At 35.7% G+C, this 23,031-nt stretch overlaps 1 protein-coding gene across 1 annotated transcript in view; it reads left to right on the forward strand.

Annotated features, from left to right (window-relative positions):
* Window positions 1-308: 308 nt before the first annotated feature.
* The window catches only part of LOC134665990 (mucin-2-like), a 77,029-nt gene continuing 54,306 nt past the window's right edge, over window positions 309-23,031 (forward strand). The window contains exon 1 of the mRNA XM_063523053.1: window positions 309-538. The gene's annotated coding sequence lies outside the window, so the exon portion shown is untranslated. The remainder of the gene's footprint in view (window positions 539-23,031) is intronic.

A 23,031-nucleotide genomic window follows, 5' to 3' on the forward strand; every position in this document is an offset into this window, starting at 1 on the left:
TAATGGTTCGGTGCCGGTATTAGCCATGCCCTGTATCCGCGCATACTGCCAGGAAATAAGGCAATACTCACCTAAAATATCAATCAACCGTGACCAATAATTTTGCATAGCAATAATTTTCTTTAATCTTGCACAAATAGGTATTCTAGGTACCGTAGAAACATAAGCAGAGCTGCGTGATGTATGTTTTTCTCTTTCGCGTGTACGCGAATCGGTAGAGTCGGCATTACGGCGGGAGGTCTCATAACCTGCCTAGAGCCAGAAGTCTCGCAAGTAAAAGTAACTTTTAACAATACCTTGGCGGCGCCAGCTGGTTGCGTGCGTCAGTTTTGCTATTCGCCGCCGCGCGGAGCTACGTATCGCTCTTTGCATTATTTACGAATTATCGTGTTTTATAAAACTTTTTGTTCGTTGTTTAATCGACCCGCATTGTGTTTCTCTATTTTCGTGGTTTTTCCGACGGTTGTTGATTGAATTTTACCGATCGATTAAAAAGTTGTGTTGTACCGGCAATATTGGATGTTATTGGGACTTAAATGTAAGTATTTGGCATAATGATTAGAATAACGTCGTCTGTAATTATAAATGTAAATAATTATTTAATGTCAACTGTATAATATGTACTCAACAATTATAAGAAGTGCCCATTCTCTGTTATTGTTTATTTGAAGAACTGATAAGAAATTTACCTTAAAATTGAAATATTCATATAAATATAGGAACTTGTGTAGAGTCACTTATTTTATACCTAAACTATCTTTTAAACATTGATATGATTTGATTAACTTTTTAGCATAGTTTATTATTTAATTACATAAAATATTCCTGCTACTTAATATTGATTACAAAATAAGTAATCAATATTCGCATGTAATTTCTTCGTGAATGGACTTAAAACAATTCTCCATACTCACCCTGAAGCTCCTGAAGGAGATTTATCATTCCTAAACGCCTAGTTAGCCCATGGTCCTCTGAGTCCAATTGTTTATCAGCTTTCGACGTAAGTACCCCTGGTACCACTATTACCCCATGTATATTTATAGGCTGTGATGAAAGTCGCCGGTGGCAGACAACGTTCGCAAAACACTTTATCGGGACTAGTTCCCAGTATAACTAGACCCCAGGACTCATAGCAACGATGTATAAATCAGGGGTCGGACTTAGAAATGGGCATAAGATTTATGAATGTTCTGGTCGGTCACCCGGCTACTCGGTGAACGAGTGATTAAGGCCCGCAATCGGATACTGAACTGGTTTGTGCTTTGTGGACACGTGTTGTCTTGCGGACTTTATGTAGGCTGTTCTACTTGACAGAATTTAATGCAAATAATGTCATGCTTGGATTTATTAAAGACGGTAAATGTAGTTGCTGGTTTAGCTGGAGGTAGAACTTAAATTCAAATTAGATGATTCATTAGGAATTGATACAAAGCAATCATGTGTACTAAGGTATCTCAAAACATATTCTCTCCCGTGTAAGAGTGCAGGTTGGCCCGAGAGTAGTACCTGATAGACTGACTAACTTAACCTCCTAAGTCCCGTACATTTTTTTATACATATTCCAAAATCTATTATTTTATTGTGTAACCGAGGGTTCCAATTTCAAAAACAAAACAATTGCTTCTGGGTCTCAAGAGGTTAAAGCGTCAGCTAATTGTCAGGGTCTCCAAGTCATACAGTTTTCTGTTTTCCGTAAAGCAATTTTGGCTTGGTTATAAGCCAAATAAACTAACCTCTCGTGGCACCGTTGACATAACAAGCTTAATTATAACGATGATATTTTGACGAACATCCTTTAGCAGCATTTGCATGTTTGCCTTCGCCAAATCATATACCTAATCAACATTGAAAACCACGTTATGGAATTTAAGCAACACTTTATAACCCGTTTCAACGCCCATCTCTATCTAGGTGATCTTCTTCGAAATCACTGTGAATATCTCAATCATGTATACTAATTTGACACCATCTTTTATAGTGGCAGCTGATTTTTGATATAATTATGGTGTTAAGCAATTTAAACTGCTGGGAGATGAAGCCTATAGTCATTACTTCGAGGATAAATTAATATTTTAACATCTCGTTTTGCAGTTTCTTTGTAAGTGTTATGTTAGAAATAAAGGCACATCTAAAGATATTTTTATAAAAATATTGCTGCCTACTCTACATTTATTGTAAGATGGGAAACACCTAAGTATATTTATTATAAATGTACAAAACAACTCTAAACATTATTTATATCCCTCAATCAACATGCTTAGCGTGCCTCTGGGATTAATAGAAGATCGAAAGTAACTCCTATAGCCCCATCGCATATTTTGCTCACGAAATACGAATAAGTAAGTATTTTATTCGACATTCGGCTTTCCCTATCTGATTTCCAATGCATTTGACATATCGCTTCGCGAAGTTTGTTGACGAAACCCACTTGCAGAATACAATATTTTTTATTTGAAAGCTATTTTTCACTTACATTCTTATGTAAGTGATAAATAGCCATCAAATAAACTATTTTACACACAACTGTTTTAAGGAAAATAATAACCCACTTCGAATTTCAACTGTTGTAAGATATACGGATAACGCATTAATCATAAATGAAAATTATATCACTGTTTCGCAATAATAGTAATTAGTCGGAACATTATCTAAATCATAGATGCACAAATCCATGGAAATTACATTAATGAGCTATCTATTTGCTCTGCGTAAATTTGGCGCCGCGCTGACAAAAAACATCGTCCCATTCAATTAAATAACACCTGTCGGCGCTTGTATTCCCCACTACTATACATATTCTTACTATTTTTTTTCCGTGGTCTTTCACCATCGGCCTCATCTTAAAACTCAAAGTCGCTCAACGAGCTATGGAGAGGGCTATGCTCGGAGTTTCTCTACGTGATCGAATCAGAAATGAGGAGATCCGTAGACAAACTAAAGTCACCGACATAGCCGACCGGATTTGCAAGCTGAATTGGCAATGGGCAGGCCACATTGCACGCAGAGAAGATGGCCGATGGGGTCGAAAAGTGCTCGAGTGGAGACCACGGACTAGCAAGCGCAGCGTAGGACGTCCACCCACAAGATGGACAGACGACCTTGTTAAGGTCGCCGGAAGACGCTGGATGCGGGTCGCTTCCAACCGGCACGTATGGAAGTCCGAGGGGGAGGCCTATGTTCAGCAATGGACGTCTTATGGCTGAGATGATGATGACTATTTTATTAAAGCATAAACGGAACTCATTTTCCACAGTTTTGTTAAAAAATATAATACAATCCATTAGCTGTGAGTGCTGTAACGAATTGATCGATTCGCATTTTTGACTTCCCGGAATCGACTGAGGGCTTCAAATTCTAATTGAGTTACCAATGCCACGTAAAATCAAAATTCTAATGTACAGTCACTCTGTCAAGAGTGTAACGAAGAAGAAGACCTGCAATAATATGTTACACAACGAAGGCCGCAAAAATATCTGACACGATCTTATTTGTAGAGCTATAAGAGCGTGTCACATATTTTTGCGGCCTTCGAAGAGTAAGTAACTTATTATTGCAGGTGACTGTACCGTCCTCCACAATGTTACTTCGCTATTCGTAAACTTTATTACAAAGATATAAGGTTCACCGATAGCTATATAGAGTGTTGCTACTGTTGCTGTTAGTATGTAACGTTGTAAAATAATCATGTAGTCGTGCAGCTTTTAACTAAATTGTGCAATAATAACTCTATTGGATGGTAGAAAATCAATTACTCTGTATTCCTTGTTTTCGGTTCTTTTATCATAATTGCTTCGATTACCTACTGTTCGTGCATCCAGTAAATCGTAACTAATTACATGAGCTTCGATCAAGTGTTACTATATTACTACACATTTTTTTTTTTGTGATAGTGTGAAGTGTGAAATACAACAGACCTAATACCCGTTATCTTAGTCCACCACTACTAACATTCTGAAAGTAAATGATCCTTAAAACACCGTTTTTAGTTTGTTTATTAAAAAAAAATACATGCAAACTTTAATATTTTAATGTATTTTCAAGAACAGTTAAAAAGAGAATAGTATTTATATGGAATTTTCCGTAAGTGAACTATTATTATTTTGACTGTATAACTGATTACCAATTTTGCTCTGATGAATATGGTTAACTTTACATATAATATTACAACTTCTGCAATATCACATGAAACTCTTGGATGTTGATGTTAAGGTTGAAAATACAAACAATCTTACCTCTAGGTACCTACAAACAAGTCTACATCGATTGCATGATGATTTACATGAGAGCCGCATCACACAATTCAATTTTAAACTCGATGCAGCATTCCTTGTTATTTGTATTTGCACAAGCGTACTTTAAGCAGTGGAATAACCGCGTCATTGTAAGTGGTATAAATTTTTCGGTTTTGTATGAATATAAGGTATTCATGTACTTGTATGTTTGTTTTGGCCAATCCCGATATTTCTGCATATGTATAATTGCATATGCCATATTCATGGAGTAGATAACTGACGTGTTGTGAGTTTGATCGCTCATATACGTATACAATAGCGACCTACCCTCTTTTCGAAAAATCGTAAACTCGCAAAGTCATACATAGGTACTAGGTACCTACATTACCTTGTCTTCGTCTATACTCGTACTAATAAGAAAAAATATTCGAGACTATTTCATATAAGTATCATAAAATAAGAGCATTAAAAAAATGAGTTTTTTTTATCAAACATCAAACTAAAAAATCAAACGATATTAAATCGGTAAGTACCTCTCACTAAAAATATTTATTCTGTGTACAGAAATGCCGCTAAATAGCGAAAATCAAATTAAAAACAATAAAAAAAAATATCTGCTACTAAAATATTGATTTATAAAATCAAAACTCGAGCGCGACCTTCGACAGGTGGCGCAACTAACATGCTCACGCGCACCGGCGAACACTTTCCAACGACCCCAGACGAGAAAGCCTAAAGATACCTACTCTTTCAAAATATCCGAAGTACACCCAGCAACCTTGATTATTGATTTCAAGAGTCAAATCGAGTAGCCGAATAAAGGAATTCCTAAGTCATAATCGTGGAAAATAACTTTTTTAGGTAAACTGGCACGTGCCAGTGAGTTTGCTAACAGTGTAGTAACTCTAGTGAAGCGTAACCGGACTTGAAACTAAAAGGATCTACAGTCAGCAACCAATAATAATGTACTTCTTAAGAATATCACTGTAGATAAAAATTACATATTAATTATTTATTGCAAACAAAATAATGTATAATTTTGTAATGCAAATAGTGGAATTAATTAGATTTCCTTCGTAAAAGTTTAGCGGTAAATAATTGCACCGACCGACAAGAAACATTGCAATACCATAACGTCATTCTTTATTGGAAATATTGCAAATTATTCATTCTGAATATCAGAGAACGCTGGCTCCTTGCAAGTGGTATTCCCAATCCGCATTGATTCCCGAGGGTAGGTACCAGTGTAACGGGATCTCGTCATCCGTATCTCTAACACGTAATCAGAGTCTGACTTGTAATTGGCCTGTAATTCTGGCTCGTTTGCACTTAATAAGCGATCGGAATGACAGCAATATGCAAAACTGAATTGAACGAATCACCCGACCGCATTCCGGACGAGTTCGTTTACTAAATATTCTTTTTTCCTCCTCGGTACCATTCGGTACAGTTAGATACGATTTACGCGTTATTTTCCGTATGACTTCGTAAGTCAAGTGTTTCAACAGTTGTTTAGCATGCAACCGGCATTTGGGTATCATCCGGCAGCTGACATTTGGGTTTATACGATGACTTTGACTCGCGTCGGCCTTCGGTTGCTTTAATCATACGCTCTCTCGTCAGAAAACTCGGGTTGCGGCTTAGGAATACGAGTAGAATAAAGGAATGGGAATTATTACGATAAATATTTTCTCTAATGAGTAAAAATCTCAGTCACTCTTTTTATTACACTATCGATGTGAGTGTTTACATTAATATATGTTTTTTTTGTAACCATGTAAAACCTATGTGGATCAAATCTTGGAAGCTAATTGACTCACTTTCCGAATTAGTTGTTAGAATTGTCTCGATCAGTATTAGTGCCTGTGGAATGAAAAGTACAGTTAGCGATAAAAGCTTGTAGGTACCAGATTTTTTTTTTGCCAAAAACGCGATTACTCGCATGTGACCGGAGACGTTTTTTTCCCCACCTGTATGTAAATCATACCTAAACAAGTACTTATTGCAATGGTGCCACATTGTACATGTGAATGTCCTTGACCATTGGCATCGGTGCTTAGAAATGTCATGCGCCCGGCGGTCCGTCATCTTCACGGCATTTCCAGCAAATGCCATGGCTGAACGAAAGCTCAGAAGTATGTGTGTATTGGCCTAGATCGGAGGAGTCATTTACAAATGCTCGTCTTGAAATAAAACTATTAAAACGGATTATACCGCGTATATTGAATTCATATTATATCCCGGCGTTTCGAACCCTTTACAGCGTTCGTGGTCAACGGGTGGGTTTCAATAGTTTTAATTCATGAGTAAATATCGCGGTGACCGAAGACAATATAATGCTCGCCTTATAATAATAGTGGATAGAATTAATCGTAGAAATAATTATTCATGAATTAATCACGAAAATAGTTACATTGTCACTTACAATTAATTATTTATGTCGTACCAACAACAACTTTGATGTGTCGTTACATTACTAGTTCGTATGAAAACTGACAAATAATAATATAGTACCTACATAACTTCTGATCATGATTATTCCTTTTTACGCTAGGATTCTACCAAAAGTGGATCAGTCTACTCGCAAATTTAACGTTTTTGCCAGTTTTCTAGCGATTAAGACGATACAGGAGCTGAATTTTAAATATTTTAGGTAAATATACCCGTCTCGCTAACGGACGCGGCTCCTAAAACTAGTGTGATAAGCACAAGGCGAAAAATCCTGCGTAAAAATCTCAAAAATCGAGGTTTCGTACTCAACTGTTTCCTCCTCCAAAACTTAACCAATCGTAACCAAATTTGGAAATCTAAATGATTATGAAATTGCCTGTATCGGACCGTTTTGCTTTTTTGGCTAATTGATATCAGTTTTGAATATTACGCCTCTCATTGCGGCATAGTCATTGAGGCCATTTTGGCCATTTTTGATGGCCTTTAAAACAATAATATCAAAAAAATCAAAACGGTCAGACACAGATATTGACAATATTTATCTGTGTTGAAAAAATCATTGCTCTAGCATCAAAACCCACGTAGGAAACAGTCGAGTACGTTTGTATGGAGAAATGACCACTCCTGTTGGCCCTTAAGATCGTTACATAACGTTTAAAAAGTCAGGACGACTTTATATTATATCCTTTTGTAGTTCAATTATATAAACTATCGTAATGTATTCGGCCATATACGGTTGTAGTTAGACATAGTTCTTTGTTAGAGCAAAACATACAGAAGAGTGTGCATACAAAAAATTGCGCGCTAACAGGAAAATGTTAAGATAGCACAAAACCAGTCTCGACTCAAGTCAAAAGACTAATTCAATTTTCCAAATAACTGTAATGTACTAGGATAATTATGAGGCCTCATTGAACTATTTCGCCGAAGGTCACCGGGTCAGTCTTCCGTGCGAAGCGATGCGCTCTCACTGACGCAAGCTAGCGCTGAGGCAACTGCAGTTACGTGGCGTATGTACGTGCGCTCCGCGACCTATTTTACGACTACCCGCTTACCATCCAGACATGACTATCGAAGTAATGTATTGTAAGGTCAAAAGGCGACAATGTATCGGTTGTCACAGCACCACAAGTATACTTATACAGATACTAATATACAACATGCTTGTTGACTATCGGTCAATCGAAACAATATACATTCCACCCTTAGCGATGCAAAAAAGAGTTGAAAGCGGAAGAAGTTGTGGGTGGTTCATTGCCTATAGCCTCTAGCCGCACATACTTCAAACCTTGCCAAGCAAAATGAAACTTTGATTTAGTCAACACAAAGTTCAAATTAGAATGGAAGAGGAGACCTTTTTATAGGTCTCTGGGCGGCTAGAGGATAGGTATAATATTATTATGTACCTAAATATGATATGACCAACTGACCAATTTAATGTCATGTCACACGAGTGACCGAAAATACGTGAATTAAACTGTAAAATAATTTGAATGATATTCTGACAAAATTAAGCTAAAATTATGCTGTCCACTGACTTCTAAATAATTTTCATGTTGAAGTCTAGACGTGTAATCATTATAATTCTTGCAAGAGTGTAATAAAACTGCGGTTTGTGTTAAAATAATAGTTTCTAAGCAACTCGTGGAAGAAATAAGGAAGTTTGCTCGACATACAGACAAGTAGTTGGCATTGTAGTTTTGCTTCCTTTCTACCGTACCTATGTTTAGAAATAAATGTTTATTTTCATAAATCAAAATTGGAAAATAAAAAAAATTATACTTCTCCTTACTAGATGTTTTCTGACATTCATTATGGTTTTTCCAAAATATACATATGTAAATAGAAATAGCTTAGAAATAATTAATAGATATAGTTTATTCGTGGCCAAGGAAATAAATGATCAAAAATAGAAACCAAAAATACAAGTCTTACACATAACATTACCACACATTACACAAGAATAACAAGTAATATTAGCCACGAAATGGTCCCGACTCAGCATGGTGTTAGCCTGGATCAAATCCAAAATAGAGTTATACCATTCCCAAGAACGTTCATGGTTTTGCATGGACAAAGTTACTCGTATCACTCGAGATTAGAGAACGCTCATGAGAACGGCACAAGTGGCACAACTCTAATCCAAAAGCCTAGATAAAATCTAACTTAAGCAGTTTTATTTTAAATCGACTCCAATTTCATCCTTCTCACGCACTTCTCACACTACAATGAAATACTAAACTAATTCATAATTGTGTCTTAGTTTCAATTTAGTTAGTTAAGACAACAATAGACTGACTAGCATCGTTAACACAGTTTAGTAGTAAACACAGTTTCCTAGTTCCCGACACACATTGCAATGAAATGTAAATCAAAACTCATAGTTAAGTAGGTGGCAAGATTACGACAGAAACAAATCAAGCGATACTTTCCTTTACATTACTCGTAGCTGTATTCAGATTTTATAATCTGTTATGGGGTTGATGTTAAAATACAGTACAATATAATATACATAGGTATATGTACTCTTTAATGCACGCCTGAATATAAGAAGATAGTACTGGAAATATTAACTTAAACGAAGGTAAGCAACAGGCGGTTCCGCCGCTAAAAAGTGACACCATACAGGCAAACTTTATTATATTTTATCGCTTGTGCTTGGTGCGCACAAAATGTACTGCGTATCAGCAAGGCGTATCATAATAATAAAATGAAATTGAGAGTTAAAAGGAAGAATCGGCTTCCATGTCTGTTTTATAGGCAACGAATGACTGAGGGTCAGACCTAGTAGGAACAGTGCCAGACTCGTGAGCAAGTGAGGCAATCCACCACACTAGTTATCAATCACTTGACAAGTACCTACGTATTGTGAAGGTTGGAAGACTTGTAGACTTATATATGCCAGCTTAATATTACATTGGACATTGCATGTCAGCATGTTGATACATTCTTTAAAGGTAACATTTCTTAGGGCTCATTCAGACGGATGCGAGTTTCATTTCATTGCGTCATTAGTTCGGTCGGCTGAATTGGATGTAACCTCAAATGTCCGTAATGTAACTAAAATCGCATGCGAATTCGCGCGCCATCTAAATGAGCCCCTAGGTTACAAGAACCTTAAAGTTTAAATAGTTGCAAGTTTTACGTCTACAAAGGTTACTGAAGTTTATATTTTGAGCGAACACGAACAATTTATTGATACAAGATAAATAAAATCCGCCGCCCAAAATCATTCCTTTGAACTATTTTATTCATTTTTGTACAAGACCAATGAAGTATTAAATTATAATCGCAATCGGTCAACCTCAATTCCACTGTCGATTTCGTTTGAGCATTAACAAACCCGATTTATTTTCATTCGTAACCAGTGATGCACGCGAAAAATCAAATAAAATAGAAAATAAGATGTTATGTTTAACGCAGTGCGATTTGGAAATAAAGCAAAACTTTTTACAGACAACTGACAAGGAAAACTGAACCTCATGTCAATGACATCTAGGCATGTTATTGCAGTGTGAGGTGCATAAAGATTGCGGAGTCACTGTTCGAGTATTTACATGGGAGGGTTCATTGAACCGCCTCATCTGTCGTCCCGACTCGTGAGAGGTAGTGATTGCTTATCATTAGTTATTAATACAGCAATAAGTAATGCGACCCTGTTTTGTTTGTTATTGTTATGTAATAAATAAATGCATCTATTAATAAGTTTATTGAATTAGAAGGTTCCTGATAAGGCTAATTGGTTGGCGGTTTCCGTTGCAATTCTGCCCAGTTTGGTCTGAAAGGAAATATCCATAATTCCAACAAAAGAAAATATTAAATTGGTGCTTATCTAGTTATATCTACTATAATATAATTCACTACGAGTATCGCAATTCGTACTCGCACCTTACAAGTTGTTAGCCGTAAGAAAATGAAAAACATTTTTTTTATAGTCATGGCTTTACATAAACAAACCCTCAAGGATCAAGTGAAATGATATAAGATATGTCTCGGGCTAAGCAATTAGGCATATCGTATAATACAAATGGAACTTCACTTACAAGTACGTTCGATTAATTTTACAATTAATGCATAGTTAGAACAATTAAAACGAAACATGAAGTGTAAGAAAAGCCTGCATTCAAAGATTTTAAAATAAGTTTACTATTTTGAACGATTTTATTTGTCCTTATTGGAAGTTTTACACAATTTAAGCTACGCCAATGCCAACTTTTTTATATGATGACGGAAACATAATCCGTTCATATTTATTGCGTTGAACCCCATTTGCTCATACTGCGGTAAGGAGAAAAGCAAATAATATCATACAATTACTAGCAATGGCCACGGGCAATCTACTTCTAAAATGGGTTAAACTGGCAAACTGCAACTTATTGCTGGCTCTGTGTAATACTGCTGCAATCCTTGAAGATTACTATAGGTTGATAATTGCGAAGGAATCCGAAGAGGGTAAAGAAACTATTAAAATATAAGAAGCGATTGTTTCCAAACAATAGGTTAGGTAAAATTGTTTTAGCGGTGAACTTTACGTCCAAAGTGCAGTCAACATTACTTAGGGCTTGTGCATAAATCACGCGAGGTTCGATAGGGGGCGGGGGGGGGGGGGTCACGAAAAAATCACGATAGATCACGTTGGGGGAGGGGGGTATAAGGAAACCTCACGTGTATTTTTCTACAGTGAACGAAACTACGAAAAAAATACCTACCACATGAGTATATACACGTTTTCTCGGTTTCATTAAACATAAAACTTCACTCTGCATTTCAAAATAGCGAGTCTGCGAAAATAGAAAAATTAACAAGATTTTCTATATACAATACAAGTTTTCTTCAAACGAGGTCTAATTAAAAAATACACGTAAGGTTGTGTGGGGGGAGGGGGAGTAGCGAAAAACCTGACCAAATATCACCAGAGGGGAGGGGGGTCAAAAAGTAGCCGAAAACACCTCGCGTGATTTGTGCACAACCCCTTAGGTACCTATAAATAAGACGAACAGTCCACATCAGATAAAACGGTAGTGCTTAAAAATACCTGAACCTGAAGATTTTTGAGCACCTTGGCCGCGCAGCGATTAGGTGGTGGTACTAGTGCTCGACATGCTAATGGCCAATAGATGACACCCTGCTGTCACCTCTATTAACAATGACTTAAGTTTCAAGATGACATGTACTGGGACCGCGTCGAGCACCAGTAACACCAACTTATAGCAACTGTATATTATTTGACCATTTTCTTACATCTATGAACAAAGTGAAAAACTAATTTAATAATTATTAATTAAACTAGTACGAGGGTTTGAAGTCTACATAGATATTGATCAACATGCTCCGTCGGATTTGCAATCCTTTGTAAACTTACTTGATAATTACTTACGTGATAGGAATGAAAATTTAATTTAAGTACTACTCATTTGTTTTAGAAGGTTAACAAACTATTTATAATTTTTCTCAAACATGCAATGAAATATTGATGTTATGTTCCTTATAATAGGCTGCGAAGTATGACGTTTCAGGTGCGGCTAGGACAAAAGGTTGTTAATGGAATTTCATACACATCTTGCAGGCCTAGGCCGGCAAAGTCCTCTTTTTTAATTTTCATTTCACAGATATTTGTGACACAGCATCGTGGCATTCATCCATTAAAAAAAACTAGAGGCAGTATTTGCTTTATGGTTCGTAATGACACTGCCACTACGCCTATAAAAAAAAAACAAAAAACAATGTTTGCTATAATTTGCAGTTTTATTTGTATAAAATCAACATGAACTTAATGAATAATACATTCTATAATTTTAAATTATAAATTTAACTACACAAATAAAAACATTTAAAATATTTCATCTAAACGTTAGCGGTAAAAAGGTCTACTCAAACACGCGTAGTCATATTTTTTAAATTGTTATGGAGGTAAAGTTGAAAAATATTCATTCTATTTTATTGTATTTATGGTGCGTTGTTGATTTTTTGACTTTAATATGAGTTCCGACGAAATAATGAAATTAATATTAATTGTAATCGTAGGTGTTGGAATTGGCAGCGTAAGCAGAATTGATTTTAAATAACTTGCTGCCTCTGCCGCCAAGTCAAAGACGAAGTATGTATATGGTTACGTATGGCAATTTTATTATTTGAAAAACTTAGAAAAATGGCTTACAGTTTATTAGAAACAGTTTTGTGGCATATTTTAAATGAATATAACTACAAATTCGTCAACACTGGAAATTATACTTATTTACTCCATGCATAAAGCAACGATGTATGTGAAACATGATATCAATATGAAAGACTATGTAAACTTATGTGACGAAAACGACAGTCAGATGGATACAAGGCGAAAAAATCAAAGATAAATAAAGAAATATACGGGTAGTAAAAATACACGACTCGTGTAAAACATACGCGTGATAATGATATAGGTACCTACGTGTTGGTTATATTTTGGGTGTAGTTTACTTTTAGTTTTTTCTATAAATAAAACTTGGGTTTCGTGGATTTTTTATTTTATTTATTTCATTACATGTTTTAGAAAAGCACTATACATACCTCGGCGGGAAATGGGGTTGCCCGCGCTCAGACCTATCCGTCTATATGTCTTCGGCCGGCAACCCCTTTCGTCCCGGCCTCTGTAGTAATGTACTATTAAGTATGTAAGCGTTGTTTAGGATTGAGTAGTATTTATCTCCGGTTTACAAAAAGTCAGTTTAGATTGTCAACGATTGACTAACTGTACATACCTAGGTAGTGCATAATTGTTTTCCGTCGAATTTTCTCGGAAACCTTCGTATTTGTCATGCTACTTCAGTCAACCTCAGTTACTTTTTGTGCCGAGACTGACTGAAATAGCAAGACGCGTTCGTACGTTTCCGTGAAAATACGATGGAAAATAATTATGTACTGCATCTGTATTACCCTCGGAGTAATTAACAATGGAGCCGCCATTAACAGGCGTTCCCCTCTGTCGAAAATAGGCGGCCAATGGTCAACCTCATGTCAACCATATGTATGGACTGACGTTTATCTGACATGACGTACCTATACATTTGATGTGCCCCTCCCCCGCAAAAAACGGCAGACTATTTTGTACCGAAAATTTTAGACATGGCGTCTCCGTTGGTTATATCCTCCAAGGTATTACCTTTGCGCATAAATGATTAATCCCGCCATTTGTCCTTCCTTTTTTTTCTTCTTTCTCAGGAGCTAGACGCGTCATTATTAGCCAAGCTCTTATCTTATTTGATCTTATCATATTATTATTGTCAACACAATGAAATTCATTTCAGCTCAATCAAATGAATCAGATTTTGGGATTGTGTTAAATATAATTGCCCAGATTATATATAATGGATATAATGATTGTAGGTATACTAAGTTAAAATGAGTAAATATTTATATAACTTATTTCTTTATTCTAATTTACGGTGAGTGCCTGTATAATTTCAATAATAAATTGTATTAAAAGTATATTTATAATTATTTTTAATATTAAGCATGTAATTAGTAATTATTATTGTAATGTAATGGGTTCATACCTAAATAAATAATATTTTATTATTTATTATTTTTATTTTACGTCAGCCGCGAACAATGAAGACTGGTTTTAAGTTCTAATCCAGTCTCGGGCACAGGCCACAGACACCTGTTTTAATATTGACCTCTATGTCCTAAGCTTTTGAATTTTTTTCTAGCCTGTGTGTGTGTCCCACTGCTGGGCAAAAGCTTTTGAATGTACCTATTAATTTCAAACCCTTGCTACACTATGCAATAATTCTCAGATGACTTCCTATTATCGTACGTGACGGCACATTACATTCGGAATCAACGCAAATTCTGTCTTCATATTCAGTTAATAGCGTCAATTATTGTCCACACAAGCATGTCGGTAAAGTTATTCAACTTAATGCAATTTACCTGTATCCAATTGTAACGTGACCGACCGCTTCCGCTAAGAAAAAAAGTAAAACATCCAACCACCAACCAAATTAAAACAGTCGTGACTAGCTCCAGTGAAATCTCCATCAGACACAGCAACTACTGAACCTGTTTTATTCGACAATGCAAGAACAACCTGTAGGGCAGTTACTCTTATTGTTAATAGTCATTAAAATACCTACATATCCGTATCATATATATGTATAGAAATTTATAGTTATACATTTATATAACCAGCTTTGTCAAGGTTTTGTACTGGTTTAAATAGCTTATACTAACTAAGTAGGCCATCGTTATAGTACGGTAAGCTGTATATTGTACCGATAACAAATTCAAAAACTTTGAACTCGTTAAGGCAATTTTTAATATTAGCTTGCCAACATACAATGACTTGACCGATATTAAATTACAGTTAATGTCTGCTTTTTCCAATAAGATGATTCCCTTGAGACATTTTACCCTTGTCATGTGTCTCTGGTAAATATAGTTATGGTTCTACCACTTCTACCATAATATCATTCAAAGTTACGAACGAGAATGTTAAGCTACTACTCACCTAAAGCATTATGAGAGAAAAACAGAAATTTTTCGTCGCGCTAACATTGTGTAAACTCGTTATTAAAAGGGTTAGTGTTATAAAGAACAATAACTATGACGTACCTTGCGAAGTTGCGAACACTCCGTGCGACGACGGTTTACGGAATGCGGTGTTTTGAAAGTAGCACGTGCAAGGTCAAAGGTGCAACTAGCAATGCTGTCACAGGCCGCATATCCGCGTCTAATGCATTTACTGCCTCTACAGCTCAATTTGACCCTTCTTATGTCTTAACTTAGTAGTCGAGTCACCGACTGTGAAGAAAATGTAATCTGGTTTAATCAATGGCGATCGAAATGCTTCGAATTCTTTTTTGTTTTGCATCTCATTAAAACTTTGTGTACTACAGAGATGTTACGACAGCGACATTAAGGCAGACACGATCGAATATGGACTATTTAATTAAACACAGTGTACGTACGATGAACGACAGATAACAATACGTCTATCAATTTTATTGATAGGTTAAATCATGTCACTTGCATCTTAATTGAAGTGTTGCCATGTTAGAATTTTTTTAAGTTTATCCAGTCGGCCATCACTGAGTGTGGGCATGTACAATCGTGGTCCACAAATGTCACTCGTCGTTGTAATGGAGCTAATGTAGAAAGTTAAAGATTCGACGAGTGTAGATCGTCGGTGGATCGTGACAAACCTGATGACTACAACTTGTCACCTGGACGTTCGCACAATTAACCACAAACGCAATTGCGATGCAATCATCAAAGTCGTGACGTCGCTTATTGACACTTGACACAAACTATGAAAAATCTGTAAATGGTATTTAGTAGTAACGTGCTTGTAATATGTAAACATAAGCTTATCTAACATACCTAGTTTATTATATGACTTAATTTGTATGTAAATAGTACTGTACACGAGAACCTCTGTGAAACGATTTGTACTATTCTTATAAATTTGGAGTTACTTAGAATGATTATAATTACAAGTTTTTTTGGGATATAACATTACGTTATCGAAATACCTAGTCACTGCTATTTTGGAATATTACATGACCTTAAAATTAGCCTGCTAATTCCTACCTTTAAATTGAAAGCTGTATTTTGAAATGGTTTCAAAGAGAAGTAATTAAGATTGACCAAATATAGAAAACGACAATTTATTTTGTTGGTCAAAAATAAAACCTGCCGATTGAGTACAGTCTAGTGCATGAATATGTATACATTTTTTCACCTTATTGCAATGGGTTAAAGTGAAGAAATGTATACATATGTATGCTCTCGACTGTACATATAATCACACATTAAATACAGGATGTATGCAATAAAAATCAGCATTGAGATTATGACTTTATCGAGGTAAGTAAATGGTGTCAGTTACATTTCTTATCATTGTTTATGCAATTCTTTGCTGCCACTAAGTAAATTATAACTATAACAGGTTCAGTTCTGTTTTATTTTATATTCAATTTTATAAAACTTAATGTTAAAATTATGATCATGATCAATTTGTGGCCAACCTCTTTGGTAGGGCTTACCTCCGCCTGCGAACACAGGCCGCTAAGTCAAATTTATATATTTGTATCACCTTAACTGACTTAGGTATGTAGAATATTCTTGCTGGTCATATTAAATATTATAATTCGTTTTAATTTTACAACGATTAATTATTTGTTTATCTCAAAGCAGGATTCCCACAAAATCCCGATGCTTTTACTTTCTAACATTCGAATGTTGGATCGACCTCTTTCATTCAAATATAAAGTGAAAATAGGCTATGATATAAGTATAATTGTATGTAAATCTCATTTTTCTCTTACCGCAACATGTTGCAAATTTTAACATTCGCAAAAATCACATTTCACCCACAATATACACATACACGCTATTAAGTTCACCGCTGATTCATGCCGTATCTATTTGCACTTCGCAACACCCATCTTTGCACAACGTGTCAAATCTACAAATCAGTGTGTACATGAGAGAAAAGTTGACCGCTGACGTGTGTTGAGTTGAGCCACCGCATAACTGATTTCATTTTTCGTATGATATTTTATGATAAGCTACGATCATATTCAATTCTATTTGTATACTTTTCAAATAAATGCTTAATTACTTATGTGGGATATTTAAATATTACAGTTATTAAGATAAATAAATACTGCATGCAAACAAATTATGAGTTACAGGTGTTTTATTTTTCATGCTGATCAAACGTCAATCAATGTTTTCTATGGGATAGTGAATTTAATTTTGCCTTTTCCAGGAGGAAAGTTATTTAATAATACCCACAGATTATGTAGATTAAAAGTACCTCGCATTATGTAGACATTTTAATTTATATTTGTCTCTAAAACTTCTACATTTATTGTTAACAAAGGAGGGAATTCACACGTCGTGTATCTGATCCGGCTTTATGAATTTTAGATTAGTCTCAGTTTTTTGGTGAAATTTCAAATTAGGTCTAATTTTAGTTTTTTGTATAACCCCCTTATTCATAAACGCACTACAAACCTTAATTAGCTAATAATCGTTTGTCTTTATCTGTCATTTTGACTTACGTATTTGTAAAAAAGGGCTAAAACATAATTTAACTAAATCAGGCCCGTAAAGTTTTATGAATAAGGGGGTAAATGTTTTAGCATCGCTCTAAAAGAGCTCTTCTTCATTAGGTAAGAAGAGGGCCGTCTAAATGCCAGCAGAATTCCCACGGCCATTGTGTATGTAACTATGTGTAGTTCAATAAATAATTAAACAAGTTATTTATAACACAACACACACGCACTGAGGTCGTCTTTTGACATTCTCCGGAATGGACATTACATTATGTTGTCTAAGAATAGTAAGAATATGTATTGTATTTCGGAATTATCGGCACGTCTTTATGTTGTTAATGTTAGGTTTGGTAGCTAATTGGGGTAAAACAATGGATTAACTATGAACATAAATATAAAATAGTAGTCCTAGTTCTCATTTGTTACTTACCTAATGTAGTGGTTTCTGAAAGAGTGCCAAGTTGAGGACTAGATTGTTGCCACACAATGCATTGTGAACCTTAACTTGGCACTTTTCTTGAATACCTACTTATTTTACAGAAACGCTTCTCGTAATGTAGGTAACAGTTACGAAAAACAAATTACTCAGCTGAGCTAGCTCTCAAGTCATGTTCCGTACCTCACTTTTGCTATGTACTCACGATAAAGGCTTTATCTGATGTCTAGACACGACATTCAGGAATACATGGAAAGCCGTAAGGTTATATTCGGATGTCTACTGCAGTTGCATTACTACTGTTGCGAGATTACTGCAGCGTCGTCGTATTGCCTTATTTTCTTTGATAAAATGAGTAGCGTTCGCCGCTGCATTACTGCCTCGATTATAATAATATTATAATTTATATTATGAACGTTATAAGGTTCAATCCGTCACTCAGTTCAAAAAAATGGACAGATACCGGGCGCCGGGTTTAACGCCGCTGCAGTATCTAATGTCGCAACAGTAAGGCAACTGCAGGTAACATCCGAATGTCACTTTTACAATACAAGCCTCATTGTCTTCAATTGCATATTCTTTGCACCTAAGCATTTATTAAATTACAATTACATTTTTGCATCATTTACAAATTATGATAATCACTAAAGTAATTGATGGATAAATTGGATGAAAGCTTTTTTATCTTCGATATTTTATTTAGAACTAGGTTTGGAGTATTACGCATCAATATTTACTTTTGAAATGCGGAACACAGTAGATACGCTGGATCTAGTTCCTTCAAGGTAATAAGACAATAGCTATCAAATGCTTAAATATTATAATTTCATGACCCGCAATTCGCTCCACTAATGGAATGAACATCAAAATCGTGTTAGTATTCAACGTGGATTAGATAATTGATTCCTTTTGTTCTGCGCTTCATATAAGGATATCAAAGGTATTTTAAATAAATTTTTAAATGTCGTGTCACTCTACAATTCAATTTACGCAGTTGCACATACGTCTTTAAAGGTTAGGGAATCCCTAACCTTTGTCGGATAGGTTATTGATAAATTGATAAGTATATCCATTGTTTGATCTACTGTCATAAAATGAGGAAGTACATAAAAAATCCATTAAGGTACTTGAATAAAATTGATGATTTAATGTGCACTTGTGTAGTCCATTAGTCAATGGTAACAATGTTTTTTTTTTTAATACCAGCATTTATGATTGAGGAAAAAAGACGATTTTCACGTAAAGTAATACAAGCGAACACAACACAATTATAAGGTTTGTTTTTGAGTAACTCGTATTATAAGTATCTATCTCACGGAATGATTGCTGGCATTATATTTATTTATAAAACAAAATGAGAATTCGTGCCTATTTGTTAGGTATTTTATTTAATACTAAACTCAGTAGCCGGCCTCGTATATACTAACAAGGGAACGGAACAATCAGAGGTTTTACGAACATATTCTACTTAAAAACTCATTAACTACTTATTTAGTCGGTCTCGATTATTGCCTTAATTAACCACAACAACCGAAAGCAATGCAATGCCAATGTCAAGTGACGTCATTCATAATCGCTATGGCGAAATTGAATTAGGAAATAACGTTATTTCATTAACTCTGAGGTATTTAGTCTTAATTAACTTTGGCTTTACTTGTCCCGTTAATCCGGTATGTAAAGTTCAAGTGGTAATTTTTTTGCATAATTGCCGGTCAGCTATGAGTAGTACAGTCACCTGCAATAATATGATACTCTTCGAAGGCCGCAAAAGAAGGGAGCGATACTCTTATCGCTATACAAATAAGATCGTGTCAGATATTTTTGCGGCCTTCGTTGTGTAACATATTATTGCAGGTGACTGTACCAATTATTGACCAAAGTATATGTTTCAAAGTATACTTCTGAGCCACAGGAACACAGGACACAGTTAATAAGTAATCAGACATCATTTCTTTGGCTAAAAATAATACTTTTTACCAATAAACGCTACCTATCTAATATAGTGCCAAGCCTAGAGCGAAGTACTCAGAAGGCGTTAGTTACAAAAAGGCTTAATTACCTACCTACTATCGAGACGTATTTCTGCTTTATATTCGTACAGTCGCCATCAGATATATCGGAGCAGTCAAGATGCTCAAAAATATCTGAACACGCCTCTAATGTCAGGACGCTAGAGTGCATGTTCAGATATTGTGAACACCTTGGCCGCTCCGATATACATATCTGATGGCGACTGTAACAAGTTTTAATCAACTTTAATCACAAATGTGATGTGTAAAAACAGTGTCATATGAGCCAATTGTACCTAGCTAACTTTATTGCACAAATCACCTCCATTTCACACTAGCAATAGAAATGTACAAACAATACAATAGCTACTTATTGTCTAACGCAATTATGTCGAATTTGATGATTACTTAATTGTATTCACGACGTTGCGAACAGCTCATTTAACTCGACACGTTATTGCATGTCAAGCCAAGGCTTGCTATTTTTATCTCCAAAGGGTTTATCTGTCCCGCTGTGCAAAAATTATATTTGCAAACCAAACTATTTAAACCCGATTAAATTTCAATCAATGTAACAATGAGATTGTTGTCAGAAGACAAATCCTATTATCGTATAATTCTATTCAATAAAATTGACAATAGGCACGCTCGCTGGCACGTAGCGCCAGAACACGATTGTCAGTTGACATATTAGTGAGATTATTTCTTATGAGCTCAGTTACTGAACAATTATTGCATTGTGATTGGTTATTATTTTGGCAGGCGAGGCTGCGCGTGCGTCGCGCGACCCCGCGTGTGCCTTGAAACGTGGTTTTTGCGTACAATAGCCTGGTCACCCAGAAAACTGCACGCTTTCGTTTGGCTAACGGGTCGCAGTAATTTAGACCAAGAGGATATTAATAAGGCGTCTGTCAAATGATAAACTATAGATAAGATGAGTCTAAGCTTTCCTTTCACTGTCATGACTAAGTATTGAGCTGAATAACTTCTGTGCGTTGAATATTTTGATCATCAATAGATTTCATATCCGCAATCATCACTCCTCAATTCTTATCTGTCAGTCTGTCAAGATGTGTCGGTTCTGGCTTTCTAAAATTAATATATTTGGACTGTAATTATTAGTTTCCTATTTACTACTAGGTACTGAAAAGATGATCTGTAATTTTATAACAGTTGAGCTAATTAAACTTCACTGTTGTTTAATGGGATCAGCTATGTTATGTAATTTAGTTTATGTTTACAAATATCTTAACATTTCTTCAATAAATTAAGCTTGAGTTTCCTAAGTGTAATTAAATCTCGTTTGCCTTTAACATCGACATCGTATATTCACAACTATTAGTCTTATTACTGTCTAAGATTGGTCAAGTAACTCGATATAAATTTCAATGCTAAATAACAGATTATCTTAAATGCGTCTCATAATTCCATTGATCAGTGCTAGGGCAATACCAGTGTTGCCAACTCGGATTTTGAAAAAATGCTAGACTAATGTCTAGATTATGCTCAAGATTTTTTAACCACCTATGCTAAAAAAATGGTAAAATATCACTTGAAATTAGACACTTAAAACACATAAATTTTTCAAAATTACCGCCTTTTTCTACTGACAAGATCTGCTTGACCAACTTTATATAGTCCGTTGACGTCCATCCGTCCACCAAAGTCAAAATTCATATGAAAATATGAACCACATAAGGCGATGGCGCATATTGTTGCTGCAAACTTGGCTTAGAGTAAATTATGCTAAAAAATATGCCAGGTGCTAAATGGAAAATTTTGGTGCCACAGCGAGTGAAAATATGCCAGATCTGGCATCATTAATGCCAAGTTGGCAACACTGGGCAATACTGAGGTATTTACATCATCGTAGTCGGCGCGGCAACCGGTCCGGTAACATTTGACGAGTCGTATCCTTTGCACACCTTAATTAATACTAAGACATTGTGACATTTTCGCAAAACCTATTAAGAGCATAGATAATTTAGCAACAGTTCACAAGCCCTAGGAAAACAATGCTATGCGCCTGAATAATGCTTGTAGGTATAATTTATTAAGATAATACTAAGACATTGAAGAGTGTCCCACTTCTGTTATTATATTATTATAAAGTATTCAAATATTACTTACGGCCGTATTCGGGCAATGCTTATAAAATGTCACTGCAATACGAATCCGATGTATCCGTGGCAAAAAAAATGACGTTTTCGGTTGAACATTTTTGAAACACTGCTGACAGAAGGGTATCGTACTGCTGTGACATCATATAGGCATTGTTCGAATACGGCCGTTTCCCGTTGTCCGAAAAACAATCAAGTTTTAGCGTTTTAAAGAAATATTTTGCCACACTGTTTTCCATTCATCATCATCATCATCTCAGCCATAAGACGTCCACTGCTGAACATAGGCCTCCCACTTGGACCTCCATATGTGCCGGTTGGAAGCGACCCGCATCCAGCGTCTTCCGGCGACCTTAACAAGGTCGTCTGTCCATCTTGTGGGTGGACGTCCTACGCTGCGCTTGCTAGTCCGTGGTCTCAACACGAGCACTTTTCGACACCATTACCATTACTCCATTTCCATTTTCCGTTTTCCCATTTCCCAACCCATTTTAAAGCTATACTAATGTTGGGTTATCTTTTGACAAGATGTTATTTATTTAGGTTCACCTGCAAATGTTTCTTCAAAGAACCTCTCGTTGAAACCTACATACCTACCTACTTAAAAACAAATGACACAATGATACAATCAGAAGATGCTCACGATAGACGGTGACAAAGCTCGTTAATTTAACAGATTGACATTTATTGGCACAGCTAAGTGTAATGCACATGACCTATTACGCAAACGCAACATTTAAA

The sequence above is a fragment of the Cydia fagiglandana genome, chromosome 7 (assembly GCF_963556715.1).
Source record: "Cydia fagiglandana chromosome 7, ilCydFagi1.1, whole genome shotgun sequence".
In the NCBI taxonomy this organism is placed as follows: domain Eukaryota; kingdom Metazoa; phylum Arthropoda; class Insecta; order Lepidoptera; family Tortricidae; genus Cydia; species Cydia fagiglandana.